Below are 12,467 nucleotides of genomic sequence, written 5' to 3' on the forward strand. Positions count from 1 at the left end.
GACATTAATTCATATTTGACCTTTGACCCTTAGTATTACTTAAAAACCCTTTACTAAAAACATAAACTAAAATTCAAACAAATTATATCCCCAACCCTGAGGATGGACCCTAACCCTAACCACTCCACACCCCCCAACCACCTAAAAAGGAAAAAGCCCTCGCAGGCCCAACCCTGGTTCGTCAGGCTTGGTAAGAATCTCATAACCCTAACTGGAGGTACTACCCTAACCCTAAATCTGAATCAGGCCTAAATTGGAATATCACCTAAATTCATATTGAAATAAATTATGACATTAATTCATATTTGACCTTTGACCCTTAGTATTACTTAAAAACCCTTTACTAAAAACATAAACTAAAATTCAAACAAATTATATCCCCAACCCTGAGGATGGACCCTAACCCTAACCACTCCACACCCCCCAACCACCTAAAAAGGAAAAAGCCCTCGCAGGCCCAACCCTGGTTCGTCAGGCTTGGTAAGAATCTCATAACCCTAACTGGAGGTACTACCCTAACCCTAAATCTGAATCAGGCCTAAATTGGAATATCACCTAAATTCATATTGAAATAAATTATGACATTAATTCATATTTGACCTTTGACCCTTAGTATTACTTAAAAACCCTTTACTAAAAACATAAACTAAAATTCAAACAAATTATATCCCCAACCCTGAGGATGGACCCTAACCCTAACCACTCCACACCCCCCAACCACCTAAAAAGGAAAAAGCCCTCGCAGGCCCAACCCTGGTTCGTCAGGCTTGGTAAGAATCTCATAACCCTAACTGGAGGTACTACCCTAACCCTAAATCTGAATCAGGCCTAAATTGGAATATCACCTAAATTCATATTGAAATAAATTATGACATTAATTCATATTTGACCTTTGACCCTTAGTATTACTTAAAAACCCTTTACTAAAAACATAAACTAAAATTCAAACAAATTATATCCCCAACCCTGAGGATGGACCCTAACCCTAACCACTCCACACCCCCCAACCACCTAAAAAGGAAAAAGCCCTCGCAGGCCCAACCCTGGTTCGTCAGGCTTGGTAAGAATCTCATAACCCTAACTGGAGGTACTACCCTAACCCTAAATCTGAATCAGGCCTAAATTGGAATATCACCTAAATTCATATTGAAATAAATTATGACATTAATTCATATTTGACCTTTGACCCTTAGTATTACTTAAAAACCCTTTACTAAAAACATAAACTAAAATTCAAACAAATTATATCCCCAACCCTGAGGATGGACCCTAACCCTAACCACTCCACACCCCCCAACCACCTAAAAAGGAAAAAGCCCTCGCAGGCCCAACCCTGGTTCGTCAGGCTTGATAAGAATCTCATAACCCTAACTGGAGGTACTACCCTAACCCTAAATCTGAATCAGGCCTAAATTGGAATATCACCTAAATTCATATTGAAATAAATTATGACATTAATTCATATTTGACCTTTGACCCTTAGTATTACTTAAAAACCCTTTACTAAAAACATAAACTAAAATTCAAACAAATTATATCCCCAACCCTGAGGATGGACCCTAACCCTAACCACTCCACACCCCCCAACCACCTAAAAAGGAAAAAGCCCTCGCAGGCCCAACCCTGGTTCGTCAGGCTTGGTAAGAATCTCATAACCCTAACTGGAGGTACTACCCTAACCCTAAATCTGAATCAGGCCTAAATTGGAATATCACCTAAATTCATATTGAAATAAATTATGACATTAATTCATATTTGACCTTTGACCCTTAGTATTACTTAAAAACCCTTTACTAAAAACATAAACTAAAATTCAAACAAATTATATCCCCAACCCTGAGGATGGACCCTAACCCTAACCACTCCACACCCCCCAACCACCTAAAAAGGAAAAAGCCCTCGCAGGCCCAACCCTGGTTCGTCAGGCTTGGTAAGAATCTCATAACCCTAACTGGAGGTACTACCCTAACCCTAAATCTGAATCAGGCCTAAATTGGAATATCACCTAAATTCATATTGAAATAAATTATGACATTAATTCATATTTGACCTTTGACCCTTAGTATTACTTAAAAACCCTTTACTAAAAACATAAACTAAAATTCAAACAAATTATATCCCCAACCCTGAGGATGGACCCTAACCCTAACCACTCCACACCCCCCAACCACCTAAAAAGGAAAAAGCCCTCGCAGGCCCAACCCTGGTTCGTCAGGCTTGGTAAGAATCTCATAACCCTAACTGGAGGTACTACCCTAACCCTAAATCTGAATCAGGCCTAAATTGGAATATCACCTAAATTCATATTGAAATAAATTATGACATTAATTCATATTTGACCTTTGACCCTTAGTATTACTTAAAAACCCTTTACTAAAAACATAAACTAAAATTCAAACAAATTATATCCCCAACCCTGAGGATGGACCCTAACCCTAACCACTCCACACCCCCCAACCACCTAAAAAGGAAAAAGCCCTCGCAGGCCCAACCCTGGTTCGTCAGGCTTGGTAAGAATCTCATAACCCTAACTGGAGGTACTACCCTAACCCTAAATCTGAATCAGGCCTAAATTGGAATATCACCTAAATTCATATTGAAATAAATTATGACATTAATTCATATTTGACCTTTGACCCTTAGTATTACTTAAAAACCCTTTACTAAAAACATAAACTAAAATTCAAACAAATTATATCCCCAACCCTGAGGATGGACCCTAACCCTAACCACTCCACACCCCCCAACCACCTAAAAAGGAAAAAGCCCTCGCAGGCCCAACCCTGGTTCGTCAGGCTTGGTAAGAATCTCATAACCCTAACTGGAGGTACTACCCTAACCCTAAATCTGAATCAGGCCTAAATTGGAATATCACCTAAATTCATATTGAAATAAAGTATGACATTAATTCATATTTGACCTTTGACCCTTAGTATTACTTAAAAACCCTTTACTAAAAACATAAACTAAAATTCAAACAAATTATATCCCCAACCCTGAGGATGGACCCTAACCCTAACCACTCCACACCCCCCAACCACCTAAAAAGGAAAAAGCCCTCGCAGGCCCAACCCTGGTTCGTCAGGCTTGGTAAGAATCTCATAACCCTAACTGGAGGTACTACCCTAACCCTAAATCTGAATCAGGCCTAAATTGGAATATCACCTAAATTCATATTGAAATAAATTATGACATTAATTCATATTTGACCTTTGACCCTTAGTATTACTTAAAAACCCTTTACTAAAAACATAAACTAAAATTCAAACAAATTATATCCCCAACCCTGAGGATGGACCCTAACCCTAACCACTCCACACCCCCCAACCACCTAAAAAGGAAAAAGCCCTCGCAGGCCCAACCCTGGTTCGTCAGGCTTGGTAAGAATCTCATAACCCTAACTGGAGGTACTACCCTAACCCTAAATCTGAATCAGGCCTAAATTGGAATATCACCTAAATTCATATTGAAATAAATTATGACATTAATTCATATTTGACCTTTGACCCTTAGTATTACTTAAAAACCCTTTACTAAAAACATAAACTAAAATTCAAACAAATTATATCCCCAACCCTGAGGATGGACCCTAACCCTAACCACTCCACACCCCCCAACCACCTAAAAAGGAAAAAGCCCTCGCAGGCCCAACCCTGGTTCGTCAGGCTTGGTAAGAATCTCATAACCCTAACTGGAGGTACTACCCTAACCCTAAATCTGAATCAGGCCTAAATTGGAATATCACCTAAATTCATATTGAAATAAATTATGACATTAATTCATATTTGACCTTTGACCCTTAGTATTACTTAAAAACCCTTTACTAAAAACATAAACTAAAATTCAAACAAATTATATCCCCAACCCTGAGGATGGACCCTAACCCTAACCACTCCACACCCCCCAACCACCTAAAAAGGAAAAAGCCCTCGCAGGCCCAACCCTGGTTCGTCAGGCTTGGTAAGAATCTCATAACCCTAACTGGAGGTACTACCCTAACCCTAAATCTGAATCAGGCCTAAATTGGAATATCACCTAAATTCATATTGAAATAAATTATGACATTAATTCATATTTGACCTTTGACCCTTAGTATTACTTAAAAACCCTTTACTAAAAACATAAACTAAAATTCAAACAAATTATATCCCCAACCCTGAGGATGGACCCTAACCCTAACCACTCCACACCCCCCAACCACCTAAAAAGGAAAAAGCCCTCGCAGGCCCAACCCTGGTTCGTCAGGCTTGGTAAGAATCTCATAACCCTAACTGGAGGTACTACCCTAACCCTAAATCTGAATCAGGCCTAAATTGGAATATCACCTAAATTCATATTGAAATAAATTATGACATTAATTCATATTTGACCTTTGACCCTTAGTATTACTTAAAAACCCTTTACTAAAAACATAAACTAAAATTCAAACAAATTATATCCCCAACCCTGAGGATGGACCCTAACCCTAACCACTCCACACCCCCCAACCACCTAAAAAGGAAAAAGCCCTCGCAGGCCCAACCCTGGTTCGTCAGGCTTGGTAAGAATCTCATAACCCTAACTGGAGGTACTACCCTAACCCTAAATCTGAATCAGGCCTAAATTGGAATATCACCTAAATTCATATTGAAATAAAGTATGACATTAATTCATATTTGACCTTTGACCCTTAGTATTACTTAAAAACCCTTTACTAAAAACATAAACTAAAATTCAAACAAATTATATCCCCAACCCTGAGGATGGACCCTAACCCTAACCACTCCACACCCCCCAACCACCTAAAAAGGAAAAAGCCCTCGCAGGCCCAACCCTGGTTCGTCAGGCTTGGTAAGAATCTCATAACCCTAACTGGAGGTACTACCCTAACCCTAAATCTGAATCAGGCCTAAATTGGAATATCACCTAAATTCATATTGAAATAAATTATGACATTAATTCATATTTGACCTTTGACCTTTAGTATTACTTAAAAACCCTTTACTAAAAACATAAACTAAAATTCAAACAAATTATATCCCCAACCCTGAGGATGGACCCTAACCCTAACCACTCCACACCCCCCAACCACCTAAAAAGGAAAAAGCCCTCGCAGGCCCAACCCTGGTTCGTCAGGCTTGGTAAGAATCTCATAACCCTAACTGGAGGTACTACCCTAACCCTAAATCTGAATCAGGCCTAAATTGGAATATCACCTAAATTCATATTGAAATAAATTATGACATTAATTCATATTTGACCTTTGACCCTTAGTATTACTTAAAAACCCTTTACTAAAAACATAAACTAAAATTCAAACAAATTATATCCCCAACCCTGAGGATGGACCCTAACCCTAACCACTCCACACCCCCCAACCACCTAAAAAGGAAAAAGCCCTCGCAGGCCCAACCCTGGTTCGTCAGGCTTGGTAAGAATCTCATAACCCTAACTGGAGGTACTACCCTAACCCTAAATCTGAATCAGGCCTAAATTGGAATATCACCTAAATTCATATTGAAATAAATTATGACATTAATTCATATTTGACCTTTGACCCTTAGTATTACTTAAAAACCCTTTACTAAAAACATAAACTAAAATTCAAACAAATTATATCCCCAACCCTGAGGATGGACCCTAACCCTAACCACTCCACACCCCCCAACCACCTAAAAAGGAAAAAGCCCTCGCAGGCCCAACCCTGGTTCGTCAGGCTTGGTAAGAATCTCATAACCCTAACTGGAGGTACTACCCTAACCCTAAATCTGAATCAGGCCTAAATTGGAATATCACCTAAATTCATATTGAAATAAATTATGACATTAATTCATATTTGACCTTTGACCCTTAGTATTACTTAAAAACCCTTTACTAAAAACATAAACTAAAATTCAAACAAATTATATCCCCAACCCTGAGGATGGACCCTAACCCTAACCACTCCACACCCCCCAACCACCTAAAAAGGAAAAAGCCCTCGCAGGCCCAACCCTGGTTCGTCAGGCTTGGTAAGAATCTCATAACCCTAACTGGAGGTACTACCCTAACCCTAAATCTGAATCAGGCCTAAATTGGAATATCACCTAAATTCATATTGAAATAAATTATGACATTAATTCATATTTGACCTTTGACCCTTAGTATTACTTAAAAACCCTTTACTAAAAACATAAACTAAAATTCAAACAAATTATATCCCCAACCCTGAGGATGGACCCTAACCCTAACCACTCCACACCCCCCAACCACCTAAAAAGGAAAAAGCCCTCGCAGGCCCAACCCTGGTTCGTCAGGCTTGGTAAGAATCTCATAACCCTAACTGGAGGTACTACCCTAACCCTAAATCTGAATCAGGCCTAAATTGGAATATCACCTAAATTCATATTGAAATAAATTATGACATTAATTCATATTTGACCTTTGACCCTTAGTATTACTTAAAAACCCTTTACTAAAAACATAAACTAAAATTCAAACAAATTATATCCCCAACCCTGAGGATGGACCCTAACCCTAACCACTCCACACCCCCCAACCACCTAAAAAGGAAAAAGCCCTCGCAGGCCCAACCCTGGTTCGTCAGGCTTGGTAAGAATCTCATAACCCTAACTGGAGGTACTACCCTAACCCTAAATCTGAATCAGGCCTAAATTGGAATATCACCTAAATTCATATTGAAATAAATTATGACATTAATTCATATTTGACCTTTGACCCTTAGTATTACTTAAAAACCCTTTAATAAAAACATAAACTAAAATTCAAACAAATTATATCCCCAACCCTGAGGATGGACCCTAACCCTAACCACTCCACACCCCCCAACCACCTAAAAAGGAAAAAGCCCTCGCAGGCCCAACCCTGGTTCGTCAGGCTTGGTAAGAATCTCATAACCCTAACTGGAGGTACTACCCTAACCCTAAATCTGAATCAGGCCTAAATTGGAATATCACCTAAATTCATATTGAAATAAATTATGACATTAATTCATATTTGACCTTTGACCCTTAGTATTACTTAAAAACCCTTTACTAAAAACATAAACTAAAATTCAAACAAATTATATCCCCAACCCTGAGGATGGACCCTAACCCTAACCACTCGACACCCCCCAACCACCTAAAAAGGAAAAAGCCCTCGCAGGCCCAACCCTGGTTCGTCAGGCTTGGTAAGAATCTCATAACCCTAACTGGAGGTACTACCCTAACCCTAAATCTGAATCAGGCCTAAATTGGAATATCACCTAAATTCATATTGAAATAAATTATGACATTAATTCATATTTGACCTTTGACCCTTAGTATTACTTAAAAACCCTTTACTAAAAACATAAACTAAAATTCAAACAAATTATATCCCCAACCCTGAGGATGGACCCTAACCCTAACCACTCCACACCCCCCAACCACCTAAAAAGGAAAAAGCCCTCGCAGGCCCAACCCTGGTTCGTCAGGCTTGGTAAGAATCTCATAACCCTAACTGGAGGTACTACCCTAACCCTAAATCTGAATCAGGCCTAAATTGGAATATCACCTAAATTCATATTGAAATAAATTATGACATTAATTCATATTTGACCTTTGACCCTTAGTATTACTTAAAAACCCTTTACTAAAAACATAAACTAAAATTCAAACAAATTATATCCCCAACCCTGAGGATGGACCCTAACCCTAACCACTCCACACCCCCCAACCACCTAAAAAGGAAAAAGCCCTCGCAGGCCCAACCCTGGTTCGTCAGGCTTGGTAAGAATCTCATAACCCTAACTGGAGGTACTACCCTAACCCTAAATCTGAATCAGGCCTAAATTGGAATATCACCTAAATTCATATTGAAATAAATTATGACATTAATTCATATTTGACCTTTGACCCTTAGTATTACTTAAAAACCCTTTACTAAAAACATAAACTAAAATTCAAACAAATTATATCCCCAACCCTGAGGATGGACCCTAACCCTAACCACTCCACACCCCCCAACCACCTAAAAAGGAAAAAGCCCTCGCAGGCCCAACCCTGGTTCGTCAGGCTTGGTAAGAATCTCATAACCCTAACTGGAGGTACTACCCTAACCCTAAATCTGAATCAGGCCTAAATTGGAATATCACCTAAATTCATATTGAAATAAATTATGACATTAATTCATATTTGACCTTTGACCCTTAGTATTACTTAAAAACCCTTTACTAAAAACATAAACTAAAATTCAAACAAATTATATCCCCAACCCTGAGGATGGACCCTAACCCTAACCACTCCACACCCCCCAACCACCTAAAAAGGAAAAAGCCCTCGCAGGCCCAACCCTGGTTCGTCAGGCTTGGTAAGAATCTCATAACCCTAACTGGAGGTACTACCCTAACCCTAAATCTGAATCAGGCCTAAATTGGAATATCACCTAAATTCATATTGAAATAAATTATGACATTAATTCATATTTGACCTTTGACCCTTAGTATTACTTAAAAACCCTTTACTAAAAACAAACTAAAATTCAAACAAATTACAATTCCACAAAGTATTAAAAATTAATTTAATAAATTCATATATAAATAAATACATATAACGGTCAATATTTGGGATAAAAAACATAATACATTAAAACTGCAATTCATGTGTAATTAAAAAATAAACACCTATGGAGAAAAACTAGAGTCTTGACAGCAAAAAAGGAGAAATTACCAACACACGAAAAAACAACACTCAAAACTTAGGGGGCGTGTTTTGAATGCAGGGGCAGGCTATAAATGCAGGGGAAGGTTGTTTCAGCCTCACTCTGTCTCAGACCTTCGGACAGTGCACATCTCTATTGAGAGTCCTTCTACAGCCACAAACTCACGTTTTTTTTGTCTTTCTGTGTGCTTCTCGCCTGAGGAAGGCCAGATCTTGGCCGAAACGTCGCGGCATAAGCACACGCTTCATTGATTTTTTTATTTGAGGAGTTTTATTTTTTTATTTTTTTATTTTATTTTTTTATTTTTTTCTTGATTTCAATTTTCATTTTTTCCATAAATAAATATTTCATTTTTTTATATATACACACATAAAAAATACACTTATAAATAACATACCTAATAACAAATTCATTTTATTTACCTATAATAACAAAGCCCACGGGGACACAAATTCTACACAAATAAATAGTAACAAAAGACAACTATTAACGAAAAAGTGAGACTCATCGGGAGGAGATGAGTGCCTTACAGTGGACTACAGTCCGCAGGGGGAAGAGCACTTCCCAGAACCTTTTCCGGGGTTGGACAGGGCGACCCGTTGGGGGAATGGACAGTGCCTTTCCTGTTTCCGGCTGGAGACAGGCTCAGTCCACACTTCCTAACCCTAACCCCCCCTAACCCTAACCCTAAGCACTGGAAGGGGATCGTATCCCACTTATAACCACATATTCGTTATTTAATGTTCAAATGCATAAAAAGTTGAAAGAAAATTTTGATTCTCTAATGATAAAAACTGGAGTTTTGCCAAATAGGACAGTGATTTCAGCGTACAGGAGAAATAAAAACTTAAAAGACTACTTGGTCAGAGCAAGGCTGACGAGTCAGCAATTTTTGAAGCCAACAGTGTTGTTTGGCACTTTCTGTTCCTTGACCTTTGTCAAAAACAGGGTCAAGAAGACAATTTTTCCTGTACGGCAGAGATTCACGCCACAATCCACAAATTGCATATATTTGATCTTTTGTGTGAAATGCGGTATGCAATATGTAGGAGAGACTAAGAATTCGATTTCATTGAGGATGACACAACATCGTTATAATATTAAAAATCATAAGGAAAGGCAAACTCCACTAGTAGAACACTTTATTAGTCATAGCTATAAGTCTCTGAGAGTTGCTGGTTTGGAAAGGAATGCCCTGTGGACGGATTGGGAGAGAAAGAAGGTTGAAAGAAGATGGATTTATTGGTTGGATACTAAAGAACCAGATGGGTTAAACATTAGATTTCGGTAATTTGGATATTGGTAGAATAACGTTGATGGGGAGACGATGATTAGTGACTTGGTATGGCCGGGTTTGGCGTGATCGGGCGGGACTTCCTGTCTTACCGACCCCTGACCTGAACTTAGGCCCTAACCTCAACCATTCCACTTTGATTGGAACCCCATCCCCAATCTGAGCCCGAACCATATATCTCTAGGACAGCCCCACCCTGACAACTGGCCCTGACCCTAACCCCACCCTTATATCTGGCCCTAACCCTAACCACACCCCCACACCCAGCCCTAACCCTAACTTTATCCCCCCCACCCCATTTCACTCCGTCCCCCCATCCTAACCCTTATTGGGAGGATAGGAAGAGGGAGGGGTTCAATATTTACAATGGGTCATTATAATCATTATCATAAAAATTCATGGGGGAAATGCAACTAATTCATAATTAAATTTTAATAATTTTAATAATTTGGGATATTATTGGCTTAAAAAATTCATATTTGCAGTCTACGCACAAGGGGCTTATAGGATTTGAGGGTCTAAAAATTTACAAGTAAAAAATTAATGTGTAATAACATTTAACATAAATTTTGGGATTCAAAATTATTATTAAAAAATTCATATCAAATTGGACTTTTAAGATTAGGTGTACAAATGATTTGGGCTTACAGTAATTAAGTACATACTGGGAACTATCATAATTCATGGAGTAAGTATTTTTAAAACCTAATGGGAAAGGGCTATTTACATAGGAAGGAAATTTGGATAAAAAAAGACGAACGATCAAAAAAGACGACTGAAAACTCTAACTGGAGCAGAGGGTATAAAAGGAGCTGACACACACAGAAAGGGCATTTCGCCTTGAGACACAGAAGGAGCAACATCACAGAGACTAGACAAACACACAGAAGTTTGTTTTGCTTGTTTTTTGTGCCACAGCCTGAAGAAGGCCCTTTTCAGGGCCGAAACGTCGCGGCGGCACATATTGAAATTTGATTTAATTTAATCTCATTTAATTCATTTTGTTTTGAATTCATAAATACAAAACTAATAAATAACAAAAACACAACAAAACTTTTATTTCATTTTATTTTATTTTCTTCATTACCACTCTTATTTTTTGATTACTTATATACCAAAGGCGACATTATTAATATATAACAAAGGCGACACCACAACAATATCAATCAACACTTTACATAAATAAACAACAACAACAAGACAATAAAAAGTCCATCGGGCTCGATGGCTTTTTTTGATGATGAGGATGGGTGGACGGTGGTCCGTCACGGGAGGCGCCAGCAGCGTCCTGGGCGGTCCAACTTCCAGCAGCAACGGGTCACCTGGGGGATGGACCGTGCACGTCCTCCTGCCTTCGGAAGAGGGGAGAGGAGTCAGTCTTCATTCCCTAATCGGCCTGTGCCTCCCTCGGGTTCTCGATCCCGTGGCTCTGGTCCTCCATCCCGATCCTATGCTGATGTGGTTCGCCGAGGACGACTTCAGGATGAACCGAGAGTGACCGCTTCCTACTACCGGAGACCCAGATTAAACTGGGGACGCCAGTGGGGACAGCAACCGAGATGGCAGCAGCAACAGGAACCAATGGACCAGGAAAAGCTGCAATTGGTTCGTAAGCTGCACATGGTGATCAGATTGGTGCATCACCTTCAGAATGTGACTCCCAAGGAAGGGAGAGAGGAACCACGGATGATTGTCCGTATGGTTGACAACTTGGCCTCCATGATCAAGCCAGCCTTGCCAACACCTGAAACGCTGGACTTGATCCTGGGCAATGCTAAGAATTGGGGGTACACTACCCTCATGATTTTGGAGGAGCACTACTCCAAGCAGATTGATGTGATGAGGGGAGAGTTGACCGCTGAGATGCGTCCGGACTGGAAAGAATGTTTCCAGATGGCTGTGCGGAGAGCTTGTAGAGACCTACCCCACATCACACAAGAAGTGCTGGACCACGCAGAGGCTCTGTGTGTGGCTCTGTGGAACAGTTTACCACTACAATTACGTTTGCTTGACTCTGTGGATTCTTTTAAAAAACAGTTAAAAACTCTTCTGTTCAAACGGGCCTTTTGTTGATCTACATATTTTGTATTTTTACATTATTTGCATTTGATCTTTTACATTGTATATAATGTTTATTGATTTTACTGTTTATTTTAATATTTGTGTACAGCGCTTTGTGATTGTCTGTCTGTGAAAAGCGCTTAATAAATAAAGTTTACTTACTTACTTACTTACTTACCAAGTATAAAAGGTCTTTTATAACGGTCTTCACTCGCTTACGGCCACACCACCCTGAACACGCCCGACTGCGACTGATCTCGGAAGCAAAGCAGGGTCGGGCTTGGTCAGTACTTGGATGGGAGACCACTTGGGAATTCCAGGTGCTGGAATCTTTTGCACTTCCACACGCAAACTGCAGAGGGCGCCGCTGCTCACTCAGCAAGGTGAAGGTAAATGGTAAATGGACTGGTTCTTATATAGCGCTTTTCTACTCTTTCTGAGCACTCAAAGC

At 39.5% G+C, this 12,467-nt stretch overlaps 1 pseudogene; it reads left to right on the top strand.

Moving 5' to 3' along the window:
* Nucleotides 1–12,229: 12,229 nt before the first annotated feature.
* Nucleotides 12,230–12,348, top strand: LOC146523757 (5S ribosomal RNA; annotated as a pseudogene).
* Nucleotides 12,349–12,467: the final 119 nt, after the last annotated feature.

This window comes from Neolamprologus multifasciatus, chromosome 2 (assembly GCF_963576455.1).
Source record: "Neolamprologus multifasciatus chromosome 2, fNeoMul1.2, whole genome shotgun sequence".
Taxonomy (NCBI): domain Eukaryota; kingdom Metazoa; phylum Chordata; class Actinopteri; order Cichliformes; family Cichlidae; genus Neolamprologus; species Neolamprologus multifasciatus.